Raw genomic sequence first — 15,072 nt, forward strand, 5'->3', positions numbered from 1 at the left:
CAGATGGGAAAACTGAGGTGCCCAGATGGCCACTAACTTATTCAAGGATACCCAGTAAATGAGTTTGTGGCAGAACCAGGATAGGACATGGCCTCCCCAGAACCATGACGAAGCCAGCAGAAAGAAGCAGAACCCTTGCGGTAACAGGGGAAAAAACAGAGGGCACAAGCTGTTTTGGAGCCTAGAATTTCCAGATCTGCCAGCACAACGCAGGTCCTCAATTTTACAGAGGAGGAAGCTCAGGCCAGAGACAGGCAATGCCTTGTTAGTGGTGTGATCCTAAGAGGATAATATTCCCTTAGAGAGAAGATAAATTTGAGCACTTGGCTCCTTGGCTAGCTCAAGCAGTCTTTGATGAGATTCCGAGGTGCCAGATGGTGCAGGGGGAGGAGCACTGGCCTGGGAGTTTCATCCCCCTCGTTACAGACAAGCCCTGTGACCTTGGGAGATTTATTTTAAAGAGCCAGAAGGATCATCCCCTGGTTTATAAGAGGTCCAGAAGAGTAATAGGATTAAATGGTGCTTCAGAGTGGTTTATATTATTTCTAAATGTCAGGGCCTCATTTAGTGGGAAAGGGAGTCAGTACACTCCTCTGTAAAGACTGAATTTGACAGCAAGTTTTTTTAAAGGCTCTTTATTTTTATTTTCCATTTTCATGGCTAATTGTGAAGTAACACATGGCTATTCGAGAAAATGTATAAAGTACAGGAGAAAAAAAGCAGAAAGCAAAATCAGCCATAAACATGTCACTCAGAACAGTTGTTCAACATTGTTGTACATTTCCTTTCAGTCTTTTTTCTATGCTTTTTTCCTTATACAGAGTATATTATAATCTTAAAAATAATTTTATTTAATGATGAATAAAGCCATTCCTGTTACCTGGTACATCCTGTCTACCAAGAAAAAAATTACAAAGCATGCCAAAAAGCAAAGCAACAACAATAACAAAAAATACTTTGAGAAGACAAGGCAATCATCAGAACCAGACATGGCGGGAGTATTGGAATTGTCAGATTGGGAATTTAAAATAACTCTGATTGGTATGCTAAAGGCTCTAACAGATAAAAGTAGACAGCATGCAAGAACAGATGGGCAATGTGAGCAGAGAGATGGAAATCCTAAGAAATCTAAGAAAGAACCAAAAAGAAATGCTAGATTAAAACAACAACAACAACAACACACGTAACAGATGAATGCCTTTGATGTGCTCATTTGTAGACTGGACACAACTAAGGAAAGAATTTTTGAGCTTGAGGATATCTCAATAGAATCCTCAAAACCCAAAAAGCAAAGAAAACAAAGATTTTTTAAAAAATAGAACATCTGAGGTCTGTGGGGCCACTATATAAGGTATAATACCCTGTGTGTAATGGAAATACCTCAAGAAGAAACAGAAGAAATGTTTATAAAAATAATGACTGAGAATTTTCTCAAATTAATGTCAGATACTCAACTACAAAGTCAGGAAGCCTAAATATTTAAAAAGTGCATCATGGAGTTCCTGTCATGGCTCAGCAGGTTAAGAACCTAACTAGTATCCATGAGGATGTGGGTTCAATCCCTGGCGTTGCTCACTGGGTTAAAGATCCTGCATTGCCATGGACTGTGGTGTAGGTCACACATGTGGCTCAGATCCCATATTGCTGTGGCTGTGTCATAGGCTGGCAGCTCCAGCTCCAATTCGACCCCCAGCATGGGAACTTCCATATGCCAGGGGTGCAGACCTTAAAAATAAATTAAAAAATTAAAAAGTGACTTCTTGGCTTCTTAGTTTTAAATTACAGAAAATTAAAGATAAAGAAAAATCCCTGAAAGAAACCAGAGGAAAAAGACACTTAACTATAGCGGGGGGAAGGGGGGGAGGTAAGAATTATATCCCAGGAGTTCCTGTCATGGCTCAGTGGTAACAAACCTGACTAAAATTCATGAGGACACAGGTTCGATCCCTAGCCTCGCTCAGTGGGTTAAGGATCTGGTGTTGCTGTGAGCCATGCTGTAGGTCACAGACACAGCTCAGATCTGGCATTGCTATGGCTGTGGTGTAGGCCAGCGGCTACAGCTCTGATTCGACCCCTAGCCTGCAAACCTCCATATGCCTCGGGTATGGCCCTCAAAAAAGAAAAAAGTGGGTTAAGGAACAGGCTGAAGCTCTGATTTGACCCCTAGCCTGGGAATTGCATATGCTGTGGGTGCGGCCATAAAAAAGAGAGAAAAAAAGTCATAGAATTTGCATGTGACTTATGCATATCCTTCTGTATACTTTAAAGCATCCCTAGATTACTAATACCTAATACTATATAAATGGTATATAGATAGCTGTAAATACAATGTAAATGCTATGTAAATAGTTGCCAGGGAATGGCAAATTCAAGTTTTGCTTTTTGAAACTTTCTGGATTTTTTCCCCAAATAACTTCAATCCAAGGTTGGTTGATTTATAGATGTGGAACTCATGGATATGGAGGGCAAACTCTAGGTCAAAAACTCAGATGTACATTGGAAAAAAAAAAAAAGCTTGAAGAAGGAATAAGTGAAGGCCAAATAAAACTTGTTTTTCTTATTCTTTTTTTTTTTTTTTTTTTTTTGTCTTTTTAGGGCCACACCCATGGCATTTGGAGGTTCCCAGGCTAGGGGTCAAATCGGCCTATACCACAGCTCACAGCAATGCTGGATCCTTAACCCACTGAGTAAGACCAGGGATCGAACCCCTGTCCTCATGGATACTAGTAGGGTTTGTTAACCACTGAGCCACAACAGGAACTTCTTTTTCTTATTCTTAATTGATTTAACAGATAATAGTTTGCTTAAAATAGTAAGAGCTACAGTGTTTTTGATTCTGATGCTCATAATAATTGGAGATAAAAGCAATGATACAAGGGACAGAATGAAGGAATTAGGATATTTTGTTGTTATAAGGTTATACTATCTGTGAAGTGTTATAGTATTATTTGAAAATGGACTTAGATTAGTTGTAAATATATATTGCAAACTTTAGGAAAACCACTAAAAAAAGAATAACTGATTTGTTAAGAAAGGAGAGAAATGAAATTAGATAAAATGCTTAATTAAACCCACAAAAGGCAGAAAGAGTGAAAAACAAAAACATGGACAAAGAATAAAGGCAAGAAGTAGAAAACCAGTAAAAAATACGGTAGATTTTTAAACAACTATGTCAGTAATCACTTTGAATATCATTGGTCTAAATGCACCAATTAAAAGACAGATATTTTCTGAGTAAGTCAAGAAACATGACTCAACTATGTGTTGTTTACAAGAAACCCACTTTATTATTTTTTTTAAATTATTATTATTATTTTTTGTCTTTTGTCTTTTCAGGGCTGCACCCATGGCATATGCAGGGTCCCAGGCTAGGGGTCTAATCGGAGCTATAGCCGCCGGCTTACACCAGAGTCTCAGCAACTCAGGATCCGAGCCATGTCTTCCACCTGCATTACAGCTCACGGCAACGCCGGATCCTTAACCCACTGATGGAGGCCAGAGATCAAACCCGCAACCTCATGGTTCCTAGTCAGATTCGTTTCTGCAGCACCATGACGGGAACTCCAAAAAACCCACTTTAAATATAAAGACACATATAGATGAAAAATAAATAGATGGAGAAAATATACTATGCTGACGTTAGTGAAAAGAAAGCAGGAGTAGCTATATTAATTTCAGACAGAATTAACTTCAAGAGAGTTATCTGGGATAAAGAATGGCATTACATAATAATAAAGAGGTCAATTCTCCAAGAAGACATAACAAGTCTTGACATGTATGGGCCTAACAACAAAGTGTCAAACTACATGAGGCAAAAACTGATAGGACTGCAAGGAAAAGTAGATGAATCTACTATCTTAGAGATTTCAACTCTTCTCTGTCAGAAATGGACAGATTCTCAGGCACACAATCAGGACACAGTTGAACTCAACAATACCATCAATCAACCGGGTATTATCTATAGGCTACTTCAGCAACAGAAGAATAAACATTTTTCTTAATGTTCACATGGAATATTCACCAAGAAAAGAAGATGAGCAGTTTTCCCTCTTTATCTCTTGTCTGAAAGAGTTTTTATAAGATAGGGGGAGTTCCTGCTGTGGCTCAGTAGTAATGAACCTGACAGGTATCCGTGAGGATGCAGGTTTAATCCCTGGCCCTACTCCCTGGCTTAAGGATCTGGCATTGCCATGAGCTGTGGTGTAGGTCACAGACGTGGCACAGATCCTGCGTTGCTGTGGCTGTGGCATAGGCTGGCAGCTGCCACTCCGATTAGATCCCTAGTCCAGGAACTTCCATATGCCACACCTGCAGCCCTAAAAAGCAGGGGAAAAAAAAAAAAAAAAGGAATTATTGGTCCCCTTATGGTTTAGTAAAACTCTCCCATGGAACTACATGGATCAGAATTTTTTTAATGGGTAGATCTTTGACTATAATTTCAATTTCTTTTATGTTTGGTATTTTCTATTTTCCTGTTTTCCATTTCATCTGAGTTTCTTTTTTCTTTTTTCGCACAATGTGTATAGCAGTTTTTTTGTAAATTTTATAATCTATTCTGAGTCAATAGTTGGTAGTTTGACCATTTTGTCCATATATATAACATTAATTTTCACTCTCTTTGTTTCACTTGATCGAGTTCTTTAAGTCTTAGAAGAATCACTAATTAACTTTTCCCCTATTTTATTGCTTTCTACTGCAGTCTTTATGATTTTTCTTTTTCTTTTTTTTTTGTTTTTTTGTTTTTTTGCCTTTTCTAGGGCCACTTCCGGCGGCATATGGAGGTTCCCAGGCTAGGGGTCGAATCAGAGCTGTAGCTGTCGGACTACCCCACAGCCACAGCAATGCCGGACCCAAGCCACGTCTGCGACCTACACCATGGTTCATGGCAATCTTGGATCCTTAACCCACTGAGCAAGGCCAGGGATCGAACCTGCAACCTCATGGTTCCTAGTTGGATTCATTAACCACTGCACCACAATGGGAACTACTGTATGATTTTTGTTTTTTCAACTTTTTTTATATTTCATAGGTTTTTTCCAATTCTTTCTTCATGTTTCTTTTTAAAAATTTTATTTTTATTGAAGTATAGTTGATTTACAGTGTTTCATCAAATTCCGTTGAACAACACCACCTTCTTTTTCTCATACTATTGGCCATCATGTTCTATCCCAAGACTAATTTATTTATTTTTATTGGAAGCTGTGCTGGATTGACTAGTGTCTTCCAAAATTGATGTCTATCTAGAACCTATAAACATTACTTTATTTGGAAATAGGGTTTTAGCACATGTACCCAAGTTCAAATGAGGTCTTGCTGGGTTAGGATGAACCCTAAATCCAATATGACTGGTTTCCCTGTAAGAAAAGAGAAATCTTTCTCTGGATCCAAAGAGACACATAGGGAGAACACCATGTGATGATGGAGGGAGAGAGTGAAGTGTCCAAAGAGTGCCAAGGATTGCATGCAGGCACCAAAAGCTAGCAAGAAGCAAGGAAGTATCCTCCCTCCAGCCTTCAGAGAGAGCAAAGCCCAGCCAACACATTTATTTCAGTCGTATAAGCTACTAGAACTAATAAACAATAAACATATGTTGTTTTAAGCCACTTCATTTGTGGTAATTTTTTATGGCAGCCCTAATGCAAAAGCTAAGTTCATCCATCATTAGTCTTTCTTTTATAATAGTTTTATAATAATTGCTTCTCAGTCTATATATTTCCTTGAAAACTACTTTGCATCCCAAAGTAGTACTTCATTCAATTCTAATTTTATTATGATTTTCCTTCAACCCATTAATTATTTAGAACTGTGTTTTTAAGTTTCCAGTGGTATGCAGGTTTCTAGTCATCTTTACATTGCTGTTGACATCTAATTTTATTTCTGTGTTGTCAATAAATGTTTTGTATTACATCAGTTTAAAAATATTTTGGAGACTTACTGTGCAACCTAATAGTCAATTTTCGTAAATTTTTCATTTGTCTTTGAAAAGAACATACATTTTTCTTTTGGGTTCAGAGTTATCCACTAGGTTCACAGGTTATTAATTACTGTGTTGGAGACTGGCTAACTGATAAACAAACTTATTTCTACCTTCTTTCCTGGGCACACAACAAGGCTATCTTTCATGGCCTCTCTTGCAATTAGATGTGGCCATGTGACTGAATTTTGGCCAATGTGTCACTTCCAGGACTGGCTCACGTACAATTCTCCATTCTCTCTTTTACTATGTCTGCCTGCTAGGTCTCAACACTTAGGAGACCATGGAAGCCACATTTTGAAGTTAGCAGAGTATCTATCAGCTTGAATCCCTGAATGACTATGTGAAGCAGAGACCTTTTCTCAGTACCCCATGATCTAAGTTGAGACTGTACATGAAAGAGAAATAAATCTCTATTGTGTAAGGTTAAAATCCTGATATTTAAGGTTGTTTTTTGTTGTTGTTGTTATAGATGCTAACATGACCTAAATTGAAACATTTTTACTCTCATATACTCCATACCTTTATACTCTTTGTTTTACTTATTAATCAGATGTGAGGGATGTGTGTTAGAGTCTCTTAATATAAATATTGATTTATAAATTTCTCTTAGTAATTCTGTAAAATTTTCTTGTATATTTCACAGCTATGCTATTAGGTGCACACAATCTCTTAAGTATTATAAATGTTGAGTACATTTTCCTGTGTTTATTAACATTCATTTTTAATGCAGATATGTAATATATTTTTAAAAGAATTAATTAGGATCTATATCCTCATCCAAACAAGGCAGAAATGCTGAAAGAAACTTTTTTATTTTCCTTTACTTTTTGTGGGATATTTCTTCACACATTTACTTGGTTGACACCTGAAATTTAATTCCAAGTAGTTATTTTATAACTTTCCCGGGAAGTTCTTATGATTTCTTAAATTCTTTGTTCATTTTGGTCTTTGCATGACAGTTTCCTCTTGGGTTTACTTATTTTTTCCTTAACTGTAACACAACATTGAATTGGTTTTTGTTTAATTTTATTTCATTTTCAGAAGGGATCTGGAGAAGAGAGGTGAGTAAACCTTCTGAGTACCTTTTTGTGTGTGTGTCTTTTTAGGACTGTACCTGTGGCATATAGATGTTCCTAGGCTAGGGTTCAAATTAGAGCCCTAGCCACGGGCCTACATCACAGCCACAGCAATGCCAGATCCTTACCCACTGAGCGAGGCCAGGGATTGAACCCACATCCTCATGGGTACTAGTCAGGTTCTTCTGAACCACAACAGAACTCCCTGGAGTACTTTTTAATCCTCACATTTAAATAATAATTTGACTACTAAATACTAAATTCAAATGTCCTTATGGTTAGCATTTTGAAGATATTGAACCGATGTTGCCAAAAAGAAATCCAACTTCATTCTTTTGCAGTTGGTAAATCTGATTTTTTAAATGAACTTTTAATTTAGAATGTCTACTTTGTCCTTCATGTTCTGAAATTTCACTGTGATGAGTCCAAATGTGGGTTTAAACATTTTATTGGTACATGATGGACCCTTTCATTCTGAAGACTTACTTTTTAAGAAAATTCTGGTAATCTGTGGTAATAAGGCAATTATTTCCTTAAATATTCCTTTCTATGATCTCTTCTCTATATCTCTAAAACTCTTATTAGATAAATATTGACACTTCTCAGTCTATCCCCTATATTCTTAATTTTTCTCTTTACCCTCCATCTCTGTTATTTGTGCTGCATTTCAGAAGAATTCCTAGATCTCATCATCCAGCTCCCTGATTTACTCTTTAACTTTGTTTGCTATTAGCTCATCTATTTTTAATTTTAATACTTACATTTTATTACAAAATCTGTAATTGCTTCTTTTTAAATTTTTCTTAATTACAGTTGATTTACAATGTTCTGTCGATTTCTGCTGTACAGTAAAGTGGCCCAGTTATACATACATACATACATACATATATATATACACACATACATATATGTATACGTATATATATATACACACACACACACACACATTCTTTTTTGTCACATTATCCTCCACTGTCATCCATCACAAGTGATTAAATATAGTTCCCTGTGCTATACAGCAGGATCTCGTTGCTTATCCACTCCAAATGCTATAGTTTGCATCTATTAACCCCAAACTCCCAGTCTATCCCACTCCCTCTCCCTCCCCCTCGGCAACTACAACCTGTTGTCCAGGTCCATGAATTTGTTTCTTATTTGTAGAGAGGTTCATTTGTGCCATATATTAGATGTAGGTGATATCATATGGTATTTGTCTTTCTCTTTCTGACTTACTTCACCTAGTATGAGAGTCTCTAATTCCATCCATGATGCTGCAAATAGCATTATTATTATTATTATTTTGTCTTTTTAGGGCTGCACCTTCGGCATATGGAGGTTCCCAGGCTAGGGGTCGATCAGAGCTGTAGCTGCCAGCCTATGCCAGAGCCATAGCAACTCAGGATCTGAGCCACATCTGCGACCTACACCACAGCTCACAGCAATGCCAGTTCCTTATATTTTGCTTTTTTTTATGGCTGAGAAGTATCCCATTGTGTATATGTACCACATCTTCTTAATCCATTTATCTGTCAATGGACATTTAGGTTGTTTCCATGTCTTGGCTATTGTGAATAGTGCTACTATGAACGTAGGGTGCGTGTAACTTTTTCAATCAAAGTTTTGTCTGGATATATGCCCAGGAGAGGGATTGCTGGGTCATATGGTAGCTCTATATTTAGTTTTCTGAGGTACCCCCATACTGTTTCCACAGCGGTTGTACCACTTTACATTCCCACCAACAGTGTAGGAGGGTCCCCTTTTCTCCACACTCTCTTCCGCGTTTGTTATCTGTAGACTTACTAATGATAGCCATTCTGACTGGAGTGAAGTAGAACCTCCTTGCAGTTTTGATTTGTTCTTCTCTAATAATTAGTGATTTTGAGCATTTTTTAATGTGCCAGTTGGCCATCTGTATGTCTTCTTTGGAGAAATATCTATTTAGATCTTCTGCCCATTTTTCTTTCTTTTTTTTTTTTTTTTTTTTTTTTTGCTGTTGAGTTGCTTGTGTATTTTGGTGATTAGGCCCTTATCAGTTGCATTGTTTAAGAGTATTTTCTACCATTCCATAGGTTGTCTTTTTGTTTGTTTGTTTGTTTGTTTGTTGTGGTTTCCTTTGCTGTGCAAAGCTTGTAAGTTTGATTAGGTCCCATTGATTTATTTACTTTTATTTCTATTGCTTTGGGAGACTGACCTAAGAAAACATTTGTACAGTTGATGTCAGAGAATGTTTTGCCTAAATTCTAGTTTCATTGATTTATATGCTGCTGTCTAGTTTTCATAGCACCACCTGCTGAAGAGACTGTCTTTTTACCTTTTTATAGTCTTGCCTCCTTTGTCAAAGATTAATTGACCATAGGTGTCTGAGTTTATTTCTGGGTTGTCTCGTCTGTTCCATCAGTCTGTATGTCTGTTTTTGTATCAGTACCACACAGTCTTGATTACTGTAGCTTTGTAATATTGTCTGAAGTCTGGGAGAGTTATGCCTCCTGCTTGGTTTTTGTTCCTCAGGATTGCTTTGGCAATTCTGGGTCTTTTATGATTCCATATAAATTTTTGGATTGTTTGTTATAGTTCTGTGAAAAACGCCATGGGTAATTTGATGGGGATTGCATTGAATCTGTAGATTGCCTTGGGTAATATGGCCATTTTAATGATGTTAATTCTTCCCACACAGGAGCATGAAATATCTTTCCATTTCTTTGAATCCTCTTTAAATTTCCTTTATTAATGTTTTAGAGTTCTCAGGAGTTCACATCATGGGTCAGTGGAAATGAATCTGACTAGTGCCCATGAGGATGCAGGTTCAATCCCTGGCCTTGCTCAGTGGGTTAAGGATCCGTGTTGCTGTGAGCTGAGGTATAGGTCACAGGTGTGACTTGGATCCTGTGTTGCTGGGGCTGTGGTATAGGCCAGCAGCTACAGCTCTGATTTGACCCCTAGCCTAGGAACCTCCCTCCATATGCTGCTGGTGTGGCCCTAAAAAGCGCCCCCCCCAAAAAAAATAAAGTTTTATAGTTCTCAGCATATAAGTCTTTCATCTCCTTGGTCAGTTTTGCTGCTAGGTATTTAATTTTTGGGGTATGATTTTAAAAGGTATTGTATTTTTATGTTCTTTTTCTGATATTTCATTGTTAATATAAAGAAATGCAACTGATTTCTGAATGATAATTTTATATCCTTTTTCTTTGCTGAGTTCATTGATCTGTTTGAGTAGTTTTTGTGCAGAGTCCTTAGGATATTCCATATATGGTATCATGTCATCTGCATAGAATGACAATTTTACCTCTTCTCTTCCAATTTGGATACCCTTTATTTCTTTTGTTTGTCTTATTGCTGTGGCTAGGACTTCCAATACTGTGTTGAATAAAAGTGAGAGTGGGCATCCTTGTCTTGTTCCAGGTTTTAGTGGCAAGACTTTCAGCTTTTCTCCATTGAATATTATATTGGCTGGGTTTGTCTTAAATGGTTTTTATTACGTTGAGGTGTTCCCTCCATACCCACTTTGGTAAGAGTTTTTATCATGAATGAATGTTGGATTTTGTCAAATGCTTTTTCTGCATATATTGAGATGATCGTGTGGTTTTTGACTTTTGTTAATGTGGTGTATGACTCTGATTGATTTGCATATGTTGAACCATCCTTTTGAACTTTGGATGAATCCTACATGTTCGTGGTGTATCATCTTTTTTATATGTTGTTGGATTCGGTTGGCTGAAATTTTCTTGAGAATTTTTGTGTCTGTATTCATTAAAGATATTGGCCTATAGTTTCCTTTGGTAGTATCTTTGTCTGGTTTTGGTATTAGGGTGATGGTGGCTTCATAAAATGTCTTTGGGAGTGTTCTTTCTTCCCGAATCTTTTGGAAAAGTTTAAGAAAGGTTGGTATAAGATCTTTGTATATTTGGTAGAGTTTGCCTATGAAGCCATCTGATCCTGGACTTTTGCTTGTAGGGAATGCTTTTATTACATATTCAATTTTGTTTCTAGTGATCAGTCTGTTCAATTGATCTATTTCTTCTTGATTCAGTTTTAGCAGGCTGTAAGTCTCTAGAAAGTTGTCCATTTCTTCTAGGTCATCAAATTTCCTGGCATATGTTATGGTTTTTTTTATTTCTGCAGTATCCATTGAGAGTTCTCCTTTTTCATTTCTTATTTTGTTTGAATTCTTTCTCTCCTCTTCTTGGTGAGTCTGGCCAGAGGTTTGTCAATTTTGTTTACCCTTTCAAAGAACCAGCTCCTAGTTTTATTGATTTTTTTCTATTGTTTTTTGAATCTCTGCTTTATTGATTTCCTCCCTGATCTGTGTGTTTTCCTTCCTTCTGCTGACTTTAGGTTTTGTTTGTTCTTTTTCTTATTTTTTTAGGTGGTAGGTTAAGTTGTCAATTTGAGATTTTTCTTCTTTTTTGAGAAAGCCCTGTATTGCTCTGAACTTCCCTTTAAGCACTGCTTTTACGGCATTGCATTGATTTGTGTGTGTGTGTGTGTGTGTGTGTCTTTTTAGGGCTGCACCTGCAGGATATGGAGGTTGCCAGGCTAGAGGTCACATTGAAGCTATGGCTGCTGGCCTACGCCACAGCAATGCCAGATCCGAGCCATGTCTGCAACCTCCACCACAGCTCATGGCAACACCAGATCCTTAACCCACTGATCGGAGCCAAGGATCTAACCTTCGTTCTCATAGACACTAGTCAGATTCATTTCTGCTGAGCCATGGTGGGAACTCCCATCCCATAGATTTTGAATTGTGTTTTCATTATCATTTATCTCAAGATATTTTTTTAATTTCCCTTTTGATTTCCTCATTGACCCATTGGTTTTTTAGCAGCAATTGCTTCTTTTTTGCAACCAGCTCTTCTTGTTTCATAAATGAAATACTGTTTCTTATCTCTCTGAGGATTTATCATTACATTTATTTTAAAATCTATTAACTCTCTTTCCTCATTTGTGCATTTATCTGCTTGTCAGGCCTATGTTCCCTTTTTTATAATATTGCCCATCTCAAACAATTGGTGATTCTTGACTGTGTATGCATTTTTGCAGTTGCAGTGTCTGGTTAGCCTGACAGCTGCCTCTGGTTGAGCAGTTTGCTTGTTGAGAGGGGAAAACAGCTGCTAGAACTTGTACTCCACACTTCTTTGATGGGCAGGACCTGCTGCTGGGTGGAACCTCAGCAGCTGGTCTTCTGGGCTTAGATGTTTTTCATTCCTTCCAGACTTTAACAGCCACTCAGTACATGGCCCTTTCTCATTAATCTAATACTCTCCCCCAAAGCTCTTACATGTAGGCTACATGGAGAAATGCAAGGTCGGTGGGCCTGGCTGCTCCTGCCGCATTTCCCCAATTAATTCCTTTATCAATTTCCTCCTGGGAACTTTTTTTTTTTTTTTTTCAGTTTTCTCCCTTCACTTTGGGACATGGAATACTTTGTTAGCCTTCTCTCCTTTGGGGTAGCTCACTTCAGCTATTGCTGCTACTAATTTCCTTTCTAATTAAATCCTGCCTGCTTTCAGTCTCATGGAGATCCTTTACACCACTGGGCCATAAAGAAAGCCCCTTCTTGGAGTTCTCCTGTGGTGCAGCAGGTTAAGGATCTGGTGTGGGTTAGATCCCTGGGCTGGGAACTTTTATATGCTGCAGGTGCAGCACCCCCTCACCTCCAAAAAGCCCCTACTTGTTTTTGAACATATATCTTGTCCCCCTATCTTTTCTAAGGCTGGGTGTGGGCTCAGTCAGCTGTATATATATATGTAATTCTGTATTTTTCCACTTAATATTTTGTTAAAAACATATTATCAGATATGCCAGTATAAGTGTGTGTGTGTGTGTGTGTGTGTGTGTGTGTGTGTGTGTTTCCTAGCTGTGTCTGCTAACAGGGCCCAGAGGCAATGGTACTTTAGCAGTAAAGAGAATACTTGTCAAAATCCTGGTTTCTAAATATTATTAGCCACTAAAAGTAACTAAGTCTTCTTTGGAGAAATAACTAACCCTAGGACTGAGGCATGGACAGTACAAAATAAGCCTGGAACATCTTGTTGCATCAAATAGTATGGAAATGCCAGGAAAAATGATGAGGTTCTGGAGTTCCTGTCATGGCTAAGTGGAAATTAATCTGACTAGGAACATGAGGTTGCAGGTTTGATCCCTGCCCTTGCTCAGTTGGTTAAGGATCCAGTGTTGCTGTTAGCTGTGGTGTAGGTTGTAGACACAGCTTGGGTCTGGCGTTGCTCTGGCCATGGTGTAGGCCGGCAGCTGTAGCTCTGAGTAAACCCCTAGCTTGGGAACCTCAATATGCCGCAATTATGGCCCCAAAAACCAAAAAAGAAAAAAAAAAAGATGATATTCAATCAAAAGGATATAGGAGTCAGTGGAAGGGGTTCCCAATGGCCACATCTGGGACAAACTGAGCTTCAAAATAAATGATATAATAAATAATAACTCCTAAAATAATCCATGCTGATAAAATCCATGCTGATAAAAAAAGTGAATAAATATATAAATGGAGGAGAAGGAAAATTTCTTCCTTAGGCTAGAATTACAACCAGTAAAAAGAAAGGATTGATGGAATCAGAAAAAAATCACCATTTGGCAACCACCATAGTAAGAAATATTTCAAACAAATATCATCAACAGATTCTAAAACTAGTAGGTAAAATATTACAAGAAATAAGATATTTGCATAGTCTCAGAGTATCTCTCATAGATACTTACTAATTACAAAGGGAAGAGGAGTTAAGTTTACAGTGGAGAAACCTGACAGTCACCACCTTGACTGAGTAATTACTTCACCAGTAATGTGACAAGAAGCCACCATGTGCCTCTTAATTTGATAAGGACCACCGCCTCTGTCATGGTTCCAATAAAAATGCATGATCAGAATCTAATCATGAGGAAACATCAGATTAAACCCAGATTGAGGGACAGTCTGCAAAACAACTGACTTGTGCTGTTCAAAGTTACCAATTCATGAAAGATAAGAAAGGGGTGAGAAACTGTTCAGGATTAAAGGAGACCAAAGTGGCATGACAAGAATTCCCACCGTGGCTCAGCAGTTAACAAACCTAACTATCATCCGTGAGGACTTGGGTTCGATCCCTGGCCTCGCTCAGAGGGTTAAGGATCCAGCGTTGCCATGAGCTGTGGTATAGGTTGTAGACACGGCTCAGATCTGTTGTTGCTGTGGCTCTAGTGTAGACCAGTGGCTACAGCTCTCACTTGACCTCTAGCCTGGGAACCTCCATATGCCGCAGGTATGGCCCTAAAAAGACAAATAAATAAATAAATAATAAGGTGACATGTCAACCAAAGGCAAGATGTGATCCAAGGTTGTATCCTGAACCAGAAGAAACATTTTTCCCCTTTGGTATAAAGATCATTACTGGAGAGTTCCCTGGAGGTGCAGAAGGTTAAGGAACTGGCGTTGTCACTGCTGTACTTCAGGTTGGATCCCTGGCCCGGGAACTTCTGCATGCCACAGGTGTGACCAAAAATTTAAAAATTAAAAAAAAGAATGTTACTGGGACAACAGTGGAATGTTTATGTCTATGGATTAAGTGATGGTATCATATCATTTTATTTCCTAACTTTCTTTGCTTATTGTTATGTAAAAAAGTATTTTTAGAAAAAAATCACACTTAAGTATTTATGGATAAACACACACACACACATACACAAAAGCACATATTTTTATGCCATCAAGAGGTGAACACCCAGCGTAGGACCTGCATAATACTCCACTGGCTAGCTATGCTGTAATTTATTAATCATAACTTACATGCTGGACATTCTATTATTTCTGATTTTTCCCAATGATAGATAGTACTGAAGTGAACATGCTTATATTAAATACTCTGTCCACATTTCAGATTTCTTCCTTTGGATAAATCCATAAAAATATTCCTTACTGTCCAGGAGTATGAACCTTTTAAGATTCTTAATACATACTTGATTCAGATGAATTGGAATAACCCAATCATGTTCATGTATGTTCTTTTTTCTTTTTTTTTTTTTTTCATTTTTGGC

Source organism: Sus scrofa, chromosome 1, assembly GCF_000003025.6.
Source record: "Sus scrofa isolate TJ Tabasco breed Duroc chromosome 1, Sscrofa11.1, whole genome shotgun sequence".
NCBI classification, from domain to species: Eukaryota; Metazoa; Chordata; class Mammalia; order Artiodactyla; family Suidae; genus Sus; species Sus scrofa.